We start from the raw sequence: 9,433 nt of genomic DNA on the forward strand, positions 1-9,433 counted from the left end.
GGCAATGCACCCAAACCACACCTCCCCGAAAACCGAGCAAATGTGTTGGTGATGACGTTGAGAAAAGAAGGGGAACGCAGGTGGTTGAAGCGATGGAACGAGATATAGCACTAACTAGGCAAACAGGTGAATGCTCAAAGACGGTGGACCGAGCAGAACAATTTCAGATAACAAAAAAATGATAGGTACCACACTGAATATAGAACTGACTATGTGGCTAGTGTTGATTCCATTTTTATTTTTGAAAATGCGGCGAGCAAATTAAAGGATCACATGGTTGTGCATGAAAATGTTGTCTCTATTGATGTTGCTGACACTACCTGTGTTAATGATAAAATGGGGGATGAGAATTTGGAGTATAAAGTGGCTGACGGAAATTGGACACATGTGGAAAATGCTATCATGCTACTCGAACAGAATACAGAGGAGGATCAGAATTCAGAAGAGGGAGAGATTATGGACAGCAATGCCAGGCCTTTGAAAATTTGCGACCCGATCTGCTTGACCAATCGCAACCCAGTTGATACAGAATCCGTAGAGCAGCTGTTACAAGAGCTAGCCACTCCGACTAGACTGCCCAAAAATCAATTCCCTATGAACGAGCAATCGGATTACCTGTTCAAGAATTCGAAGGAGAAAAACCGAGTGATGAAACAAAGGAGCAACTCTTATGGTCCAAGAATTCGGACAAGGCGAATCAAAAAAAGATGGCAGTAGAAATACAAAACATAATGTCGCTGGAAGAAATTGTTACAATGTAAAGGAATAGTACTTCCCCGTTTATGATTTTGTTGCAGTAATGATGTAGCGATGACTATTAGTTTAATTTCAATGAAGAAGGGACGGGGACCCCGAAAAGCTTCCCCCACCTTCGGGTGTTAAAAATATATATATATATATCAAGGAGTATTCACACCACAATTATATTCAATTTCCACCACTCCCTCATTTCCACTATTACCATTATTGTAAGAAACTAGTAACGTAAAACAATATATTAACATATTCTCATTTCAAACATCCACAATACATCAAACAACAAACATAATATTTCAACGCATACTCTCATTCCACGTACACAATATCGTCAATCAAATCAAATCATCCATCACTCGTATACATTCAAATAAATCAATGTCAGCATGAACCACAAATTCATATAACAGTAAAACCACAAATAAAGGGAATATATATAGATAATATTAATTATTTACCTATATCGACCTTACAACGCTTTTATCTATCCAATAGGTAGTGGTTCAGTGTTTTCACTTTACCCACGTATCCTATAATGAGTTATACCACATACAGTTAATATATCGAGAATATCGTAATTTCTTTTTAAATATAATATTTAGTATTATTCGTACAATTTCTAATAATTCTTTAATATTCAATTTCTATCGAAATACAAATCTTCATTTTTCCTCTTTATTAACATACCATTTATTAAATATAATTTTTGGAATATTTCTATGAATTTTCTATCAATTTCTCGCTATTATACAATTTAATTGAACAATAATACATAGGATTGCGTATTTGGTTAATAATTTCGATGGAATTGTATGAATTAGCTATAGTAATATTCAAATCTAATAAATTTAATAATCTAATTGACCAACGATATCATTTTTATATCTTCAAATCTAATAAATTTAATAATCTAATTGACCAACGATATCATTTTTATATCCAATTTGATATTTAATTTGACATTATTTTAAATAGCCAAATTTATAAAATATTTCGATTAAATAATACATCGCTTAATATAAACAATATTTAATAAATGAACTAATTAAGTAATATAATTACATAAATTAATAAAAATTAAAATGATAGCTCGTACCTCTGTTTCTTTCTCTTTCTTTTCGCTGAAATTGTGTGTGTGTTGTGTGTATAGCAAGAACAACAACAAAACAAAAGAAAAGAAAAGGAAAGAGAGGGTGAGGCGGTGGGAGGTGGGCCAGAGCCCACTCTCAACTCTTTCTCTACTCTTTTCAATATATATATATATATATATGTATATATTGTGATATATATATCTTATTACTAATATATATAACATTATTATTATTATTATTATTATTATTATTATTATTTATTGATATATAATAATATTATTATTTTATTTATTTAATTAGACTTTTCTCAAAATATCCATCACATCCCTCCTAAATTTTCTTAATTAATATAAATTATCCTCAAATATTATAATGAACTCCAATTTAATCCGTTCAAGTTTTATTATATTCCAATTATGACCTATAATTTATTTATCAATTAACTAAGTTTCATAAAAATTTATCAATTAATCCCCCAATTAGATATTATAATCTTTTGGGGCGTCACACTTCGTTTCATAGGCAAATATCCTATTTGAATTAAATATAAGTGAATTTTACATTAAAACAAAAATGTGTGATGTGAGTCATTAATTTCACATTTGTATCACAAATATCCCATTTTAGTTTGATTTAGTGGTGCTACTTTAAAAAATAGCAACATATACACATTGAATACATTGGCTTAATTTTTTAAATTTAAAATTATAAATAATTATCAAATTTATTATGAAATAATTTTGTTTTTACCTAAGTAAAACCAAAATAAATAAAATAATTAAAAATAAAATAAACAAGAGATGGAAAAATAATATTTTAAATAAAAAAACTGTGATGAGGGATATGGGAGGACAATATTAAATATTTAGTAGATTAGTGTTTTTATATTGAATAAAAGAAACTGTTTTTTATGGTGTGCGATGGTTACTAATTTATATAAGTTTAAAGCTATTGAAATTCCTTTCATATTGATCTTTTAAATTTTTGTATTTTAATCTAAATTTTTTGTACTACAAAAGAATGAAGAGAGAGAGAGAGAGAGAGATCACCTAACAAATGAAAACTTGAGTATGAAGAAGTAAAGAACTTGTGTGTAAAGAATTTTGATCTCCAATAACTTTATTTTCTTTTTCTGTTTTTCCTTCAAGAAATATAAAATCATAGGGTTTTTTCTTTTTTATAATTTGAGAGCTCAAGTCTAAAGTTTATAAAAGTAGGCTTTGGCAATATGCACATTTGACAACTTATGTACTTTGGACTTCTACAAATTAAATATTTAGATCTTTTTAACAGCCAATTAATTTTATCAAATTATTTTATATACATAATTTTAAAAAATTAAATAATATTTAACGGGTTTGAAATTTTGCCATTTTTTAATACCACCAAACTCATTCCAATAAGTGTTGTGTAGTTTTACTCTAAATTTAAAATTACGATTTGCTCAGTAAATTGTGATAAACAATTTGACTACGTTTGGTTTTGGCAATTTAAGCGGTTTTGAAATTGCTTTTATCACCCCTAATGTTTTAGATTTACAATTTGTTTGTAATATAAACCATACTTCCACTAGTTCCTTGGTGTGTGCAAGACTATCCCATACACTCAAGTACTTTGTAGGACAAAGTCTTTTTATGCAATTGAGGCCAAGGTGGTTCAGTGTTTCAAAATATACCTAAGTTCGATTTCTCTCTTATTAGAAACTATTCAACCATGATCTTTTTTTAAAGAATTTCATTGAGTGAGAATTCCATTTTCATTTAGATATTCAAGAACTCCTACTAAAAATTGTCATGTACCCCCTTTTTTTTTTAATCTCCCATAAAAAGCATGTAGAAAAAGCATATTATACTAGAAGAATAAGTATTCGTGGCCCAAAGTTTAATAATTTCTTATTTCAAAAAAATAGTTTATGTTGGGTGATATTTAAGATTTATGATTCTCTTCGCCTTTGTGCACATTAATGGTTCTGCCTACACGAAAAAACCACACCCACTTGCACTATTATCATAATCATAGAATCTTATTTTCGGATTCAAGATCGTCCACGAGGTTCTTAGACATGTAGAAGTCGAATCGCTTGTTGACGTCATTTTTTTTAAATTGAAAATTGGATTTGAGTGCTTTTTAGAAGAGAGAAAATGGTGGAGTAACTCTAATTTATGATTTTTTTTTCCTATTTTGTGTGAGGTTATGTATATATTTTTCTCTAAATACGTATCATGTGAAAGACACATGCCTTTTTAACGACAATTAACGTATTCTGTCAACGATTTGACATTGGAACCAAAACTAAGACAAAACAAATGAGATCAGAAATGAAGGGTGCCTAATATATGAGATCAAAATGAGATTCTCTTAGGTAGTATATATAATTTTTCAAATAATGCAAAAATAATTGTAATTATAACAAACCTCACGAGAACACCTTGTAAATGACCCTTTTGTCCAAACGATTTCAAACTTTTGAATTTTGAATTTTACCATACTTTATAGCATTGTAATAAATTTCCAAACTATTTAAAGTGTACCCGTTTTAAAATTTTTACTCCAAATTCTTCCATTCAAATATAGCCTTAAAGCAATTTCAGAACATGATTCAGTAGTCAACGCCATTTCATAGTCGAGCAGCATGAACTCAAACAAAGAAGCTTCCGCTGTCCTGGGACAAACTGCAATATACTCGTCATAAAGGTTAGAAGTTCAAATTCTGTACAATATAAGCACGATGCTACAGTCTCTGCAAAGAACCCACTCAACTTCCTCCTCCATCATCATTCAAGCCAATGTTGTCGTCTTGTATTCTCAGAAAACAAAAATCAAAGTGGTTCCTATATGGTAAAGCACTCGTAAAAGATACAGACAGGGGAAACTTCAACCTACCAGCTATACTTATCTAATGCGGCAAGTTTCACTTTGGAAAGTGGAAGAAGGGTAGAGGCATAATAAACATAAGCTGATGTTGTCTGCCCATCATCTCATCTCAGGTTATCTGGTCGTTTGGCTATTCGTTTTGGGCAGAAGTTTCATTATAAATAGGACTTGTACCACCACGGGAACACTTCCGATTGTAGAGATGGGAATATCTTATTCAGATGCAACCATGTTTGTTCCCACAGGTTATCTCCCCCAAGAGTACTGGTCGGAATGAGGACTCCCTTTGTCTTCATGACGAGCAGGGTGTTGTTGAGAAGTTCAGGGACTAACTCCTGAAGTTTCTCACCCCTTTTAACCTTCAGCTTCATATACTTTTCCGTCCGACCAATCACATTACGCCACAATTTGCAGAAGCTTGTCAATTCGATAGCTCCTGGAGTAAATGTAAGAACAATTTTGTGAACAATTTCAAGGCAAGAACAAGTGTCCCTTCTATGTTCCGGTATTCTTTTTGAGTTTGAAGGTTCCCTTGCGCAATTTCAGCCAAATCATCGAGCATTGTGAATATAACAATTTCAAAGCAGTGAGGCCAGAAGCCAAGAGGAAGGTGAATCTCATCTACTCCTGTTAGGCACATCTGAAGTGATAGAAGAGTATGGTTTCTGACTTCTCTCTGGTCCAAACAAACTTTTCTTAATCCCTGGACATGCCTCAGCCATATCTCCCCTATATCCTGGCACAATTTTGCAGCTTCTGCTTCTGCCATAGCTTCTCTAGCATCTTGGGCCCACCGTACCAAACAAGCAACAGACCCTGCCATAAGATCCACACCATGGACAGATCTATCAGTCTGTCCGACACGAGATTCTGCAAATTGCCTCGCTGCATCTACACAAAGTACGAAATTAGCTGGGGACAGGTGGGCTCCATCAGCCATTATAAATGAGAGGGCTTCAAATCCTGATTCAGAAGCATCTGGGTGTCTAAGCTGTGATAGAGAGTAGAGAAGCAATGGTTCGCCATCCCATTGGAGTCCGAATATGAGTGGCATTTGCTTTCACCAAGCGGCTGACCTCCTGAGTGATCTGCTCACAGTATTGGTCAGCAACTCGTGCATCAAGCTTGAGAACCAGTTGCAGTGATCTCAAAAGTTCATCAGCCAAGTTCTCCTTATATGGCAACAGCCGCTGGCAAATACGAAGAAGTCAACGGCCTTCTCAACTAAGGCACAAGCCACAACTGTTGGTTGAACTATATTAGCTATGTGCTCATAAACACCCTGCCAGAGAAGTCCAATTCTGTCACGGTTGTTCAGTGTAATCGCGATTAGCAATTCCAAGCAGAAAACTGCAGTGTCCTCATCCTCAGGCGATGTATTACCCTTCGGAGGTCGGCCAGCAGCCCATATGAGTGCCCGTGCAAGCTGTAATAATGAATCAGCTCGCAGGAACTTGCTTTCTGTAAAAATGCTGTCAATATGGCACTTCTGAATTGTCTGAAGCGTGCGTTGATGAGCAAGTTGTTGTTTAGTAGGTTGTGACCTTCGCTCTTCAGTATCCAGAGTTAAGAGCTTGCTGAATCGGCCCATCAGACCAGATGATCGCCTAGGGGTACCAATTGCTTGCATATGAGCAGAAGACAGTGAGTTTGTAAGAGGCTTCCCATGTCCAGGATCAGATGACATCTCTGAATCATCAGCTGCATCACTGGCCACCCGAGCAGGTAGAAGGCCAAGCTTGTGCAATCTTAAGATGCAGTCAAGAATATTTCTCCAACCAGTACGAATAAAATCACCGTACCTATTTGCGATAGTGAAAACATTAACAGTTGCCATTCTAGCTTTTGCATCATCACCGAAGGCTAGAACAGGCTCCTCAACAGATTAGGGATTCAACAATGTTGGTGAACTTACACAGAGACACTACAAGATCATAACATCTTCAAGATGATGACATGCAGATATCTTTGCAACAGCCAAGAATCCATCAATACATGTTTGGTAAACATCCTCATATTCTGCATGATCAAATACCACAGAGATGGCAGCAATCGTTGGACCAGACATGATAGCGAACATGTCATGGTCAAGGTAGGCTCTGGAATCAGCTACGATGTATGGAGAAGTCTTTTTAGACTTATGCATCAAATCAATCCATCGGCTAGGAGTCATTTCAGCCAAACCAGCACCTTGTTCGGGTGTGGTGCGAATCTCATTCTTGCAGATTGAGTAATACAGTTCAGAGAGGAACTCACGCGGGAGATCGTTACCTCCATTAATGTGCCGGTTATTTCTAATGAAATCCTCTTCAGTCATCTTCTTCTTCACCTGTACATTATGCTGATCCGTGTTAAGCATTATGAGGGAATAAGACAACAAGAGAGCAGCATCTTTATTGGCTAAAATCTGTGGTGATTGCTCATAATATCTCTCTGAGAATGCCTCTAGCACCCTTTGTATCTTCTGAGATTCTCCAGGCAGTAGAAAAGTCTTCAGAAAGAGCCTCAATGCAGTATCAAGGTTCATATCCTGAAAATCAAATGTTCCAGCAAATTCATGTAGAACCTGAACGCAAAATTCATCATGGTTTCCAAGAAAATCTCCAACAAGATTTTTATCTAGTCCAGCAGTATAGCGGAAAAAACAAGCCGCACTCTGCGGATCAAGCTTTTCAGGCAACAGATGTGTTCCTTGAAGAAACTCTAGTCCTTTCTTAGGATCCCGGTTGAAGCGATCAGCTCCAATCATCAACATTCTCTTGATATACTTCCTTCTGCGAACAAAAGGCACCAGGTGATCAGGATCACCATAATTCTCGCATTTCACCATCCAAAATGGAGTATACTCCTCAAGATATACAGGAGTTCGTTCAAAAACAACTGATCCATTGCCTATCCTCTCAGCCATTCCCTGAATCACAGCAATCAGACCATCTAATGCAAGAATGTGCATACTGGACAAAGGACAATTCACTGGAAAAGCGCTCTTTGACAATAAATTGGTAAGTTCTTCAAACACATTACCACAAGTTATATCACAGTCTAAATTTGTGTACATTTCCACCATGAAGGTTTTCTGCCTACAAAAATCAACTAGGGCCTCTATTGCAACCTCCTGCTGCTGGTATGAAGCCCCAAATCGACTTTGTGCAAGTCTCAATATCACACAGGAAAAGAAAGCTTCAAGATGAAGCTGAAGCTCGGTGCACAAATGCTGATATAAGTTGAGGACAATGCTACAGACCATAGAGAGAATCAAGGGACTCATTGACAGTCCAATCTGCATGAGGTTAAGGAACAATTCATCCTGTACCAAATTCAACAATCTAGGATGATGGCGAATAGCGGGGCCACCTAATTCAATTGCTGAGTTAATCAAACCGAAGGCAAAGGGCCGTGTACGTGATGAGGCTGGGAAGATTTTGACGGCTAACTTGAAGGGCAGCCAACATTTGAAGCAGACGACCAATCTGCACTGATATATCTGCTGATCTCAAGAAAAGATGAATGGATGGATAAGGTGTTTCTTGAGAATTCATACTACTTGCACGGGTACTATATGGGGTTAGTTGATCGGTATGAAGAGTATATTGAAAGGTATCACTCAGGCTTGGGAGACGAGAGATGGCCGTTTGTGACTCATTTCGTGGGATGTAAACCGTGTGGGGGTTATGGGGATTATTCGCTTGAGAGGTGTTTACAAAGCATGGAGAAAGCTTTCAATTTCGCTGATAATCAGTTGCTGAAATCATACGGTTTTAGCCATAGAGGTCTCTTGAGTCCTAATGTCAAAAGGATCAGAAATGAAACAACTAGGCCTTTGGAAGTTAGTCATAACATTAACATAAGAACTTCAATGCACAGGAGCAGTATGTCTGAGAAATAGTATCAACCTCTGCCTCGACATTTGAAACGTAGAGGTTCTTGTAGTTTTCTGATTGAACATATGTATGATACGTTTTGTATAGCACAGTTCTTATATGATTCATATATAGGACTGGTCATTCATCAATTTCTAACTTTACGTAGGTTTCTTGACACCCATTATAACTTAATTCAAGATTTTACCTGACACTTCACGTCGAAGAGCTTTTATATGGTTTAACTTGCTGCTCTTTCTCCAAATCTTCGTTTTCACTCAGCATATTCCATTACCTCTTTTTAAATGACAGGAGATGTCTGGAGACATGATGCAAGAAAGTACTAATCACTATGGAATGTGTTTAAACTTCTGAATCAAAGGATCCAAAAAGAAGATTTTTTGGACTCATTTTATCAGGACTTATGTGAATTCAGGTGCAGCTTCGGTTATAATGTGCTACTGAGTGATATCATAAACCATTGTACTCATATGTAACAGCGTATCCTGGTGTTCCGAACAACAAATATAAGGTTGTAATCTGGGTATTGAAGTCTAAGTGAATGATTTAAGCTAAATATTGTAGCTTCTATGTGTCTCCTCTCAGAGGATACAGTGCATACATGGACTTACCTTGTGTAATTACTCATTTTACTTGAATAACGGGAACCCTCCGACGTGCTAGCCAAATTTCATTCATTTGGGCAATTTGGAGCAGTAGTTGGTCGATTTTCTGCAGAAGCACAGACAAAGGTTAGCATGAAAGAACGAAATTAGAGCAGAAAGAGGTGCTCACTGCACATACAAGAAGATTTGTCTTTCTATGCCAACAACTTAATGGAGACTAAGTAGA

General features: G+C 35.9%; 1 pseudogene; it reads right to left on the bottom strand.

Moving 5' to 3' along the window:
• LOC110012137 lies at window positions 4,528–8,766 on the bottom strand (annotated as a pseudogene).

Source organism: Sesamum indicum, linkage group LG1 (assembly GCF_000512975.1).
Source record: "Sesamum indicum cultivar Zhongzhi No. 13 linkage group LG1, S_indicum_v1.0, whole genome shotgun sequence".
NCBI classification, from domain to species: Eukaryota; Viridiplantae; Streptophyta; class Magnoliopsida; order Lamiales; family Pedaliaceae; genus Sesamum; species Sesamum indicum.